This window comes from Gossypium arboreum, chromosome 10, assembly GCF_025698485.1.
Source record: "Gossypium arboreum isolate Shixiya-1 chromosome 10, ASM2569848v2, whole genome shotgun sequence".
NCBI classification, from domain to species: domain Eukaryota; kingdom Viridiplantae; phylum Streptophyta; class Magnoliopsida; order Malvales; family Malvaceae; genus Gossypium; species Gossypium arboreum.
This window is the reverse complement of record NC_069079.1, coordinates 57,818,098-57,832,473: the sequence shown is the minus strand read 5'-3', so window position 1 is coordinate 57,832,473 and position 14,376 is coordinate 57,818,098. Positions and strand designations below refer to the sequence as shown.

The 14,376-nt window shown below is 35.8% G+C and overlaps 1 non-coding gene across 1 annotated transcript; it reads left to right on the top strand.

Moving 5' to 3' along the window:
- The first annotated feature begins 13,733 nt into the window (after window positions 1-13,733).
- LOC128283054 (small nucleolar RNA R71) lies at window positions 13,734-13,840 on the top strand. The gene has a single exon (XR_008273395.1). It is a non-coding gene; the product is annotated as a small nucleolar RNA R71 (small nucleolar RNA).
- The last annotated feature ends 536 nt before the right edge of the window (window positions 13,841-14,376 follow it).

The window sequence follows — 14,376 nt, the reverse complement described above, 5'->3', positions numbered from 1 at the left end:
TTGCGACAAGTGTGAGTCCCATGCTTTGACACAGTCTATTTAGAACCCAAAACTGTAAGTTCCTCGAGAATTTCTTACAATTTATCGATCTCAATATTTTCCATTAATGAAGAATATTCGTCGTCTTCGAAATTAGGTAAATCAAAGAATTCATTAATATTGTTTGAGTTTATTGGTACCTTGATTCCTTGGGCAAAGACTTTTGTTAATTCCCTTGAGGTCAAATTTGCATAAAATTCACAGACTAACTCTTCATTTGCATTTGATTTTTCTCACAAAACACTTCCCAATTTAAAGCTTTAGCAACTAGTCGAATGCTCACCATAAAATTAGTATAGTTGATTTCTTTCAATGTAAAACACTTCCCATTTGATCTTTTCTTTCAAAGTTGGTATGCAAGGGAGCAGGGTGGAAGGCTGGTTGTGTGCGTGCGGCTAGGTGCTGGTTGCTTTCGATGTTTACAGTTGCTGGTGGAAGGAGATGGGGATTTCGACACTACAGAGCTTAGAGGGTGGTTGGTGTTAAGGCTAATGATGGAGAAGGTAAGTGGGAAGGTGGAGCTGATGGTTTGGTAAGTGATGTGAATGGGGGAAGAGGGTAGTGGTATTTAAAGTTATAGATGAAAGGGATTGAACTCAAACTCTAAAGAAAAATAATAAAAAATACTATAACTCCTAATATTATATAAAGAAAATAACAATTAATATATAATTTACAATATATTAATATATTACTTGATATTATCTTATTTATTAGAAAATAAAAACTCTTAAATAAATAGTGGTAAAATACTATCTTAAATAAAATAATGGTAAAATACTAAGCAATTCTAATCCAATATAGGGTTAATACAATTAATTTATATTATATAAAATATAATTATATATTAGTTGTTATCATCATATTTATTAAAATTAAAAATTAAAACCTTTATTTTAGCTGTTTTAAAATATTTACAGAAAAAGACAGCTAATTTCAATTTTTACAAAAAAAGATAGCTAATACTGAAAATAATTCAATTAAGTACTCACACTTAAAGATAATTTGAAAATTGAGCTGCAAACTAAAACTTGGATCAAAATTGACCCTTTTATTTGACAAATTAAAAAGAATTTATTTTGTCACTTAGGAAATATTCTCTTGGAAGATTATGTTACAATCAGTTCCCAAGAAAGATTAGAAAGGTCATAAGCGGTCTCGCTTAAGTTCAAATCTCCTAGACAAAATTTATTTTAACATACTGATCTATAAAATATAGCCTAAGTCATTTATTTAAAAAGAAAATTGGAAAAAAAATAAGCATCTGATAAAAGGAACGAGGTTTTATCCCACTCAATTTTATTCCCCCAGTAATGTTTCAAATGTTGAGCATTAACTCTAAAATTATTTCCCTTACTGTGAAGTTCAACAACACCATATGGGAAAATTTTATGAATAGTGAATGGACCGGACCAATGTGATTTTAACTTACTTGTAAAGAACCTTAATATGGAATTGAACAACAAGACTTGCTGACCTGCTTCAAATTCTCGAAATTGAATGTGCTTGTCATGCCATCTTTTTAATCTTTCCTTGAACAATTTGACATTTTCGTATGAGAACATTCGGAAATATTGTAACCCATTAAGTTGAAGCTTCCGCTTATCTTTAGCAAGCTTAAGATCCAAGTTGAGTTGTTGGAGAGCCCAGTAAGCTTTTTGTTCTAACTCCAAGGGCAAATGACAAACTTTCTCAAAAACCAATCGATAGGGAGACATCCTTATAGGTATTTTGTATGCTGTTCTATAGGCCCATAAAGCATCGTCCAGTCTTTTGGACAAATCTCGTTAGTTTGGACAGACTACCTTCTATAGCATACCTTTTATCTCCTTATTTGCCAGTTCAGCTTGCCCATTTGTCTGCAGATGGTAAGCTGTGACAACCTTATGCTTCACTCCATGTCTATCAAGAAACCATTTCAAACATTTGTTCATAAAATGGAACCCCTCATCATTGATGCTAGCCCTAGGAGTTCCAAACCTTATGAACACATGTTTCTACAAAAAAATCATTACAACCTTGGCATCGTTCGTCAAACATGCCTCAATCTCAACCCACTTAGATACATAGTTTACTACTACCAATATATACTTGTGACCAAAAGGAGGGAAAGGACCAAGAAAGTCAATACCCTAAACATCGAATAATTCTACTTCATCGGTGTTTGTTTAAGGCATCTCATTTTTGTTGGTGATGTTTCCAACCCTTTAGCATCGATCACAACTCTATACGTAGGTATACGCATCCTTGAAAAAAGTTTGCCAAAAGAATCTGACTTGCAATACTTTGGCCGCAGTATGTGAACCTCTGAAGTGTCCCCTACTTGGAGTTGTGTGACAATTATATAAAATTTCATGTACCTCATTTTCGACCATGCATCTCCTGATCATTTGATCTACGCACTTTTTGAATAACTCTTCCCAAAAATAGTACTTCACATTGAGAAGAAACTTTTTCCTTTGTTGATAAGTCTTATCAATTGCCATCAAACCACAAGCTAAATAGTTAGCAAAATAAACAAACTAAGAGGTGTTATGGACGTGATTTACCTTAAGTATGTACTCGTTCGGTAAAGTCTCCTGGATGGGTACGAGAGATGAAGTTCCTTCTTGTGGCTCCAATATGGATAAGTGATCTACTACCTGGTTTTCTACCCCTTTTTTATCTTGAATTTCTAGATTGAACTCTTGGGGTAAAAGTACCCATCGAATCAATCTTGGGTTGGCATCTTTCTTGGCAAGTAAATATTTAATTGTCGAATGATTTTTATAGAGAGTCACTTTGTACCTACAAGATAAGATTTAAACTTTTCAAAAGCAAAAGCAATAGCAAGTAACTCTTTATCTTTTATCGTATAGTTTAGTTGAGCTCCCGTTAGAGTCCGACTTGCATAGTAGATGGTATGGAAAACCTTGTTCCTTTACTAACCCTTCACAGCTCCTACCACGAAGTCACTTGCATCACAAATTAATTCAAATGGAAATTCCTAATCCGATGTGACGATAATTGGTGTTGAAACTAGCCAATTCTTCAGATCATTAAAAGCTTTCAAGCATTCTTCATCAAAGTTGAATGTTGTATCTTTTTCCAATAATTTGCATAAAGGTTTAGCAACTTTGGAGAAGTCTTTGATGAATCTTTGATAGAATCTGTCATATCCCAAAAAGCTCTTAACAACCTTTATAGATGTTGGAGGTGGGAGTTTCTCAATGACATCAACCTTTACTTTAACTACCTCGATCCCTGATCACGTTATTTTGTGCCCCAAAACAATATCTTCTCGTACCATGAAATGACACTTTTCCCAATTGACTACAAGGTTTGTTTTTTCGCACCACCTCAGTACCTTGGCTAGTTTGGCTAAGCAATCATCATAAGTATCTTTGAACACTGAAAAATTGTCCATAAAAACTTCCAAAAACTTTTCCACCATGTCAGTAAAAATTGCTGTAATAGCCCGTTTTCAGTGAAATCAGAACAGTGGTTTTGGGATCATAAATCCAATGAGTAAATTATTATTTTAATGTCTATGGGATGTTAGAAAGGTCATATTAAAATTTTGTTAAGAAATTTTAATGTTTGCGTGATTAATTAAGTGAAAAGGACTAAATCATAAAGAGTGTAAAAGTAGAGTTCCATTAATTAAAAAGGCTAAATGACTATGGAAATGGAAGTAAATGGACTTAAATGACAATTGTACCATTATTAAAGTTAATGGACATATATAGACATAGTTTAAGTGATTTTTAAAGTTATAAACTAACGTTAAGAAGGTAAATATGTAATTAAACTTAAAACAAATAAAACAAAAAAAAATGTGCTCATCTTCTCCAAAAATGTGCCCAGGGATTAATTTTTAAAAATGTTAAAGATTGAGAGTTATGGCATGAATGTTTGTGAATGGTTCTTGATGTTAAATCTTGATTATGAATCTTTGTTGATAAATAAACAAGTTTTGTAAAGTGATTTTTTATGGAGTTATAAGGGATTGATTAGTAAATATGGTAAAAATTCATGTTAAATTATGAAATAATGGTTTATTTGGGTTGATATAAGTCCCTAATAAATTCGGTTAGCTTGAATGGGAGATTAAAATGATTATATTTCAATTTATGAGCTTAAGGACTAAATTGTGAAAAGTTAAAATGTTAGGGGCAAAATAGTAATTTTGAATAAATATGAAATGTGGATTAAATTCAATACTACAAGTATTAAATGGATTGAAATTATCTATTTAGATCATGATAAACCACATATGGACCTAGATCAATGCAAAGCAAAAGCTTTGGAATAGCTCGTTTTAACTTTTATGCCCTAGTTGTCGAGATAAGTTTGCATAGACGATTATTATATTCATGTTATTTACATGTATGTTATTGTATTATTCGTAATGTAATTGAATGACATAAAAATGAATTAATGCTATGATGGTTATCGAGTCCTGGTTGAACCTTAGGAATTTGTAGGATATAAATGATGTAACACCCCTAACCCGTATTCAACGCCGGAATAGGGATTCGGAGCATTACCAGACTTACAATACATATAAACATACTTTTCTCATACATTCAATCACTTCATACAATCATCATTCAAATTCAATCTATTTGTCCTTTATACAAGCCTACGAGGCCATAAACACACTTTGGAAGCAGTTCAAGACTAAACTGATAACTTATGAAACTTTTACAAAATTTTAAAAAAAATACTCAAAACAAGAGACACATGCCCGTGTCACAGGCCATGTGAACATTCAAAATGGGAGCACATGACCGTGTCCCAGCCTGTGTCTAACCCCATGTAACTCTCTGACTTGGGTCACACGGCCAACACACACGCCTGTATACCAGGCCGTGTACTAGGCTTTGTCCAACCTGTAGGGTATATTGACTTATGCAACATAGCCAAGTCAAACACCCGTGTGTGAGGCTATGCAACATGACCGTGTGTCACACACGGCTGAGACACATGCTCGTGTCTCTAACCACGTGGACAAAAATAGGCCATTTTGCCACCCATTTTGCACATACCTATACAAGATCAATTGGTACCATTTTAAGACACAAATATGCAGCCAAAAGTCATCAACCAATAAAATTGTAACACCCCAAGCCCGAGACCATCGCCGGTGTCGGACGCGAGGGGTTGACGAGCTAAATCCTCGAAAAGTACCGACCAATTTGGCATTTCCAGACAGGCTGGAAAACTGCGTCACTGTCACCTTAAAAATCATATCTCGAGTTTCAAAACTCGGAAACTGATTCCGTAAATTTTCCCTGAATTTAGACTCATATATCCTTCCATGGATTTATTTCTAGAATTTTTGGTCGGGCCAATTGGTACAGTTTATTAGTTAAAGTCACCCATGTTACAGGGATCGACTGCTCTGACCTTCGCGCGTTACAACTTGAATATCTATCTGTACAGGGCTTTAATACTGGTGCTGTTTGTTTCTAATGAAACTAGACTCAAAATGGAATCTTCACATATAAGGCATGACTTCTAATTCTTTCTGGATAATTTATAGCAAATTTTTAAAGTCGTAACAGGGGACCCAGAAACCGTTCTGGCCCTGTCTCACAATAACTTTAATAACTCTTAACAAGTAACTCCTATGACCGTTTCGTTTCTTCCATATGAAAGTAGACTCATCAAGGTTCTTTTACATAACTTATTCACTATTTAATACCATTCCTACAAATTTTGGTGATTTTTCAAAACCACACCACTGCTGCTGCCAGCATCTGTTTTCAAGGTAACCTTTACCTATTTCATGATTTCCACGATTCAATTGGCCCTTTTTGCATACATAGCACAAGTGTGATCATGATTAACCATTCCAATGGCTAATCTTTTCAAAACCATTCCATACCCCATAATGATCATCATACAAACGATTATAGAATCATACTAACAACGTATCTAAGCCATTTTCGCATGGCTATCCAAGCTTACATAAAACCGAAAGGTACATGACCTTCTACAATAGGGTAGTCCTATACATGCCATTTCAAAGTTCAACCAAAATTATACCCAAAATGGAGGCTTTGATAGTGTAGATGACTTCGACTTTAATGATCCCGAATCCGATCGCTAACGAGCAAAATCTATAAAAGAGAGCCAAAGCAACGGGTAAGCATTTTTATGCTTAGTAAGTCTCAAGCAATAAAATCAGCTTTAACTAAAGCATTACATTCACATAGCCAAATGAATCATTTCATTAATACACATTCACATAATCATACTTACTTCACACTTCATCATTGTATACTTTCACAAGATATCAACCAATTCAAGAGCTGAAAATTCGTTAGTCGATTGAACGAATGTTACTCAAACATATCGACTTTTCCAATGCACATATAAACATACCTTTTCCTTTGGGCTTTTCGAGCGTACTAATTAAATTTATTACAGCAACCAACGCTCACCTTCAGCCCAAGCTTCTTCGGAATACAACCGGATATAACCACATGCACGAATGCCTTCGGGTCTTAGCCCGGATAGAACGACTTGCACAAATGCCTTGGTATTAGCCCGGATTTAACACTTGCACGAATGCCTTGGTCTTAGCCGGATGTGGTCACTAGCACAATGGCCTTGGTCTTAACCGGATATAATTACTAGCATAAATGTCTTGGGACTTAGCCGGATATCATTCAATTGCTCATGCACACACATACATCAATAATCATTACACATCCATGTTTCATTTTCGTTACTAAGGCTCAAACACAAACATATCACTTGCATAATCGCCGGGACTTAGCCGGTATCATTCAAATACTCATACACACATAAATCAATAATCATTACACATCCCTATTTCATTTCACATAATTGAGTAGGGTCATTTCTTGAGGACTTACCTCGGATGTTGTCGAACAACTTCGACGGCTAATCGATCACTTTTTCCTTCCCTTAGCCAATTGTGGCCCTCTAAGCTCTTGAGCTAATTCAAACAAATTCAATTCATTAAAGTCTCGCTTGCTAGCCTTGGCGAATACACATATCATTGACTCAACATCACATAACTAAGCACTTTAGTCCATTTTCTTTAATTACGCACACATTCGGCCTTAGCTCACAACAAGGTAGCCGATTACCTAAGTCAAGAATAGGCATCATTAAGCTTGCCTCTAACCGAATGCATGCACAATAATTCCCCTCATGTGGCCGATTATACTTAGTCATACTTGCACAAAATCAACAATAAATTGCAAGATTTTCACATCTTATGTGTACTAGGCCGATTGTACATGCAAATTTCACAACATTCTTCAACGAATTTCTTCTTTAAGCAACATATTTATCACTTTCTTCATAATCAAAATATCATGTGCAATCATATATACACATATAGGTGCAAGGTCAATTTCAAGGTGTCCATAGCCATCCAAAACACAAATTTTAACTAACATGCAAGAAGCATGAACCATGCTCATGAATGCATCATGGCCGAATATATCACAATCATGCCCTTTCAACTTCAATCATGGTTAAACAAAAGAAAACTCAATGTCTTACTCAAGATGGCTACAAAGAAATTTCAAAAGTAGACAATCCATCATTGCATGCATCATTAGCAAGCTTCACATTTAGCATGCAATGGCTTTAACACAATAACAACTTTGGCCAAATACCATTCCCATGGCATAACAAGGATTTGAACCATGGCTAACATGAACATCAAGTTAGCAACTAAAACATGCATGAAACTCATAACACAACCTCATACATACCTTACTCTTGATGCAAGTTTAGCCAAATTTCCTTCTAGATCTCTTCTAAACAAAGAAAATGAAGCAAAAATCTCTTCTTCCTCTTAGTATTTTCGGCCAAAAGGAGAGAACAAGGATGAACAAAATTTTTTGTTTTCTTTCTTAGTTGCACTGACAAAGGGGGCATCCATGCTCATCTTTTTTTTTTGTTCATTTCTTTAATGCTAATTCTTATTTTATTTCTTCATACATAACTCACTAACCAAACATGTTGGAAACATGTTTCCCTTGCCCATCAACACCTACCTTGGCCGACCACTATGCTTCTTTTGGGGAAATTTGACATGCAAATCCCTTATTTTTGCATGCATGATCAACTAGTCATCCCACATCTTCCTATCATACTTTCAAAGTTTACTACTAGGCCCTTTCTAGTGAAATTCACATTTATAACACTAAATCAAATCATCAAAAATGTCACACACAATTTAACACATATCATAGGCATCAAAATAAATTTTAAATTATTTGTATGCCTCGGTTTTGTGGTCCCGAAACCACATTCCGACTAGGGTCAATTCTGGGCTGTCACAATATCTTCGAGAATCTGAATTACATGCTTAGACTGTTCGTTTGTTTATAGATGAAAAGCTTTACTAAAATTCAACTTCATACTTAGAGCTTCTTGTAATTTCTTCCAAAATCGTGATGTGAACCTCGGATCTCTATCTGAAATAATCAAAACTGGAACCCTGTGTAATCTAGCGATTTCAGAAATATAAAACTCAGCCAATTTATCAAGTGAAAAATCAGTACGTACTGGGATGAAATGTGTAGATTTCGTCAGTCGATCAACGACAACCCAAATTGCATCTTTCTTCTTCAGAGACATGGGTAATCCCGATATAAAATCCATCATCACTCTATCCCATTTCCATTCTGGTATCATCACAGGTTGAAGCAATCCAGAAGGCACTTGATGCTCGGCTTTCACTTGATGACAAACTAAACATTTCAACACAAACTCTAAAATGTCTCATTTCATACCTGATCACCAATATAACTGTTTCAAATCATTGTACATTTTAGTGCTTCCCGGATGTACAGACAAACAACCATTATGTGCTTCATTTAAAATCTTCTGAATAAGCTCAGAATTTCTGGGTACGCAAATTCTTCCTCAGTACATTCAACAATCATCAGGTCCGATTTGGAACTCTGAATCAAAAGTCAGCTCACACTAAACTCATTTGGCTTTCAATTCATTATCACATTTCTGAGCTTCACAGATTTACTGAAGAAATAATGGTCTCGCTTTCAACTTAACTACAATCAAATCGTCATCAGACAAAGTTAATTGTGTATTCATCGCACTCAAAGCAAATAATGACTTTCTGCTCAGAGCATCAACAACCACGTTCTCTTTCCCGGGATGATAATCAATTACTAGCTCATAATCTATTATTAATTCAAGCCATCTTCGTTGTCGCAAATTCAAGTCTTTTTGAGTCATTAAATATTTTAAGCTCTTGTGATCTGTATAAATGTGGAATTTCTTACCAAACAAGTGATGTCGCCAAATCTTTAATGCGAACACAATTGTGGCTAACTCTACATTGTGTGTCAGCATGTGGCTTCAACAGTCTAGAAACATAAGCTATAACTTTTCCTTCCTGCATCAATACACAACCCAGACCGTTCAACGATGCATCATTGAAAATTACGAATTCTTTACCCGACTCAGGCTGTACTAACACTGGTGCCTTTGCTAATAATGCTTTCAACTGTTCGAAACTCTGCTGACACTTCTCAGACCATTCAAACTTTACATTTTTCTGAAGTAATCGAGTCATCGGTGTTGCAATTGATAGTGTGATGTGATACGTGCAATAAGTTTTATAATTTATGAATGTCTGTTCTTGAAAACTAACTATTATCATGACAAAGGCAAGCGCACCATATTGAACAGTCGTATAGATTATGGAAAGACCGGGATGTCGAACCCAAAGGAACTAAAAGTACTAGTATTAACTTTATTTTTATTATCTAGCCTAAAAATAAAGGGGTTTGTTTTATCTAAACTAATTACTAAACTAAGAATGCACAGGAAGTAAACTGGGGAAATAACTGTTGGGAAAATTGATTGATGCAGACAATACCCAAGGAAAAATCCACATAGACTTCACTTGTTATTTGACTCTGAATCAGACTATTTATTCATTTGACTTGATCCGTAGAAATCCCTAATTTATATTATTATCTCTTTCGAGACTAACAACGTCTAACCCTAGGTTGATTAATTGAAATCTCTTTTTAATTAACTCTCTAGTGTTGCATTAACTCGATCTATGGATTCCCTTATTAGGTTTCACCCTAATTTGGCAAAATCTTGTTACCCTATCTCTAGGCGTGCAATCAACTCCGCTTAATTATGTTAGATCTACTCTTAGACAGGGACTTTTTCTCCTCTAAATAAGCACATCAGTACTTGAATCAATATCCTGGAATATTAAAACAAGAATAATTTATAATTAAGAACAAGTCAAATATTTATCATACAATTTAGATAATAATAACAAGATCCTTCTTAGGTTTCATTCCCCTTAGGTAATTATGAGGTTTAGTTCATATTTATGAAAGAAAACATCTCAAAAGAATAACGATAACAAAACATAAAGAAAACCCAAGAACTCTTGAATGGAATTGAAGGGAGATCTTTAGTCTTAAAGGTGAATCTGACTTCTGAGATGGATCAATCGACTTTCTTCAGGTAATTCCTTGCCTCCTACTTCATGTGTCCCTTCTAAGTACCTCCTCAGGTGTTTAAACAGGCTTTAGAAGGCCTAAAAGCCCTCAAGAGTGGCCTTTTCCGAATAGAACTAGACTTGGGCTCGACAGGGACACGCCCGTGTGACACGCCCATGTTCAATTTCTTTAATCCGTGTTCAAGGATGTTAAATAGACACAGGCGTGTGGTCTACTCGTGTAAGTCGTGCTCAATTCTACTAAAAGGACACGGGCATATGGTCTGCCCATGTACGGAAGTCTAAGCTGTGTTGATTTCACATGTTAGTCCATTTTCTCCATTTTCGGCCTGTTTATCGTTCTTTTTACTCTCCTATGCTCACCTAAGTATAAAACATGAAATTAAAGGATTAGGAGCATCGAATTCACCAAATCTAATGGTAAATCATCCAAAAATATGCTAAGCATGGGATAAAAATATGTATAAATTACGGTTTATCAAATACCCCCACACTTAAGCATTTGCTTGTCCTCAAGTAAAATCCTCGACTCACAATTAAGAATTCATTTTTCTTAACTTATAATTCCTATCAATAATATCTTAAAACAATCCATAAGTAATCATACATTGAGAATTCAACTAGAAGAATATCAAAGGTTCGAACATTCCAAGTTAAGCATTTTGTCATGAAAACATAGGTGTCTCCCCTCATCTAAGTGATTACCTTTTATTCAAAAAATCACGGAGTTTTAACATTCTTACTAAGGATTCCACTCAAATCCCTCGAAGTGTTTATGTATAACAAATGAAGCAGTCATTAGTCAATATGAAAAGTTATTACCATAGGCTTGTGTGAAAATCAAATCTCCACCACTATAAATTGAGATGATACATTAATCAAAAAGGTCTTTAGAGGGTTGTAACGTGGCTTTGGTTGGGGGTGTGGTCATAAACCGAAAGAAAAGGTTAGAATCGAGATTGAATTGAAAAATTACCTAACTAGAAAAATAACTTAGTCATCACTTGAATACATGTGAGCTTCTTCTCAAAATATGGAATTGAACACTTGAGCTCAAAAACAACGAATTACTACTAATATATGTATGTATTGTAATTTTATTTTATTTTATATTTTTTTAAGAAGAATTCAAATAGATATCAAAAATAAAACATAGCTAAGCAATTTATTCAAATCAAATCTCGACAAAAATAGGGATCAAATTAATTTAGGGGATTTCAACAATAATAGGTTATGGGTTAATATTGAGGGTAAATCAATTAATGGCTTGTTAGGCTCAAGGGGGTTCACTAAGGGTTAATTATAGAGGTAGGCTTTTATGGAGTGAGTGGGTTAAACCTAGGTGCCTTTATCATCTTAACGTATCAAATCAAAGGTGTGGTCTTGACATGCAAAATCAAGCAAGTTCTAGAATAACAAATCAATATTGACGCACTCATAGCAATAATAAAAGTGAGCATGAAAGAAATAATAGATACTCTAAAGGCTCAAGATCTCACAAAAATTATGGCTTTTTGATGTTAAACTTGTGACTTTCAAATCAAGATAATACCTAAACTTGGGGAAACAACCTAAAAATTTTTAATTCTCAAAAAATCAACTTATCATGCTTGATTCTCTAATTCCTTTAAAGTTTAAACATCAATGCATAAATCCCTATGTTTTAATTCAAGACATATCAATAAAAATCATAAATTAATCAAAATTCATTCTAATAATGATATGAGAAGATTATTTGAGAACAAGGCAAAATTCATGGATTTTTTTGATAATGATATAAATATCCCCCCACACTTAAGATGTACATTGTCCTCAATGTACAAAGATATATAATAGTGATATAAAGATAATATCAGAAGAGAGAGGGAGAGAAGTGAAACTTCCTGAATGTTGAATGGAATCCTTGAATTGGATGTATGGAGAACAATTGGCCAAGGCAATGATAAGATTGGAGGAGGATACTCCGGTGGTGGTAGAGGTTGGGTTCTACAACCACAGTGTCTAGCGAAGAGGTTATCATGGTGGTCGGGCAGGACATGGCAGTCGTGAAGAACCTTTTCCAGTGGAGTTTCGAGTTCCTAAGTGATGATGAGCTTTGGAGCTCTTTATAACTGTGATAAAATCAAGAACTCTTTAGAAAATATAGAGAAGCATAATTACTCGTAATGAAATAGCTGGAACTATAAATTGTTCAATAAAAATTATAAAACCTAAAAATGAAATAGTGTTAAAGGAAGATAAAATAAAAAGTACTTAAAGAAGATAAATAGAGATAAAAGTGAAAAAAAAATCTTTAAACATCATCATCGTCGGATGGTTCGCGAGGTGATGGTGGCAATAAGATGTGAAGGTGCTGACAAATCTGATGTAGAGTAGCATCAATGTGATCAAAGCGCTAAAAACACTACTGCTTAAATAGAGTAAGGCGCTCAGAGATATCAGAGTATGAAGCAGTCGCATGAACTGGGTGATGAATGGGCGGTGACTGAGATGGTGGGTCCTCGTGCTGTGGAGGGACATCATCAGTAATGTCCTCTGGGCCCTCTTCCTCGGCGGACTGGATGAGGCGGTACTGAGGAGGGTAGGTTCCATGTTGTTTCTCGATCATCCTCATATGTAGCATACTGGAGATGCCCTGTGGGGACATCTGACCGATGAGAGTGAGGGAGGATGATTGCGCCGCTGTGTTAAGGAGACCGAAGTACCGTGCCAGTTGAGTCACATAAGGGCCGATGGATATGACTTACTTTCTGTTCCGCTCTGTCTGATGGCGAATGGCGAGGGTAATGAAATTGGCAAGGTCAAAGACGTGTCCGTTTGCCATACTCTATAAAAAGTAAGCGTCGTGAGTGTTGACGATGCCGGTGCTCTCTCGCCACCCTATCCGAGTATGGGCCAAGATGGTGTGTAAGTACCTCAGGGATGGGGCGAGGGCCAATGCCTTAAAGCGGCTGGGGTCATAGGTGACCGAAGTAGGAACGAGGGCCTTCCAGCAGTTGGAAGGAGACAAGTGGATATGGCGATGGAGGGTGTTAAAATCATCATTGTCCGTGAACTCCTCCGTATAGAGCCCCAAGGTGACGCCGAACTCGGGTACGCTCAACTGGTGGACTAAACCGCTGAGACGGAACTGGACCATTTCGGGATCATCGAACGTTGAGACAGGTTCACGCTGTTGTAAAATGTTTGAACTTGCAACCATAAAGGTAACCCATGGTGAGGGCACCTTCTCAATAGGTCCTTGTATCTCTCCCATGCATCATAGAGTGTCTCTAGATCCATCTACACAAAAGAAGAGATATCATTCCTCAATTTAGCCGTTTTAGTCGGCAGGAAATATTTAAGTAAAAATTTTTCGGTCATTTGATCCCAATTAGTGATTGACTCTCGTGGTAACGAGTTCAACCACTATTTAGCTTTGTTCCTCAATGAAAAGGGAAACAACTGAAGGTGAATGGCATCATCAGAAATGCCATTGATCTTAAAAGCGTCGCAAAACTCTAAGAAATTTGCGAAATGAGTGTTTGGGTCCTCGTCCTAAAAACCATCAAACTGAACAAACTGTTGGATTATTTGAATTGTGTTAGGTTTTAGTTCAAAATTATTTGCAGCAACAATAGGCCTAACTATACTTGACTCAGTTCCCATTAAAGTAGGTTTAGCATAATCATACATAGTGCGTGGAGCAGGATTCTGATTTACTGGATCACAGCAACCACAGGAGGTAGTAGGTTTTCTTAATTTTTAGCCATCTCCTCGGTTGTGGTGTAAATGTCGTCCTCTTGCTCTTCCTCTGTGTATCTTAGGCTTCGCCTTATTTCTCTTCTGTTTCTGCGAGCTGTGTGATAGAT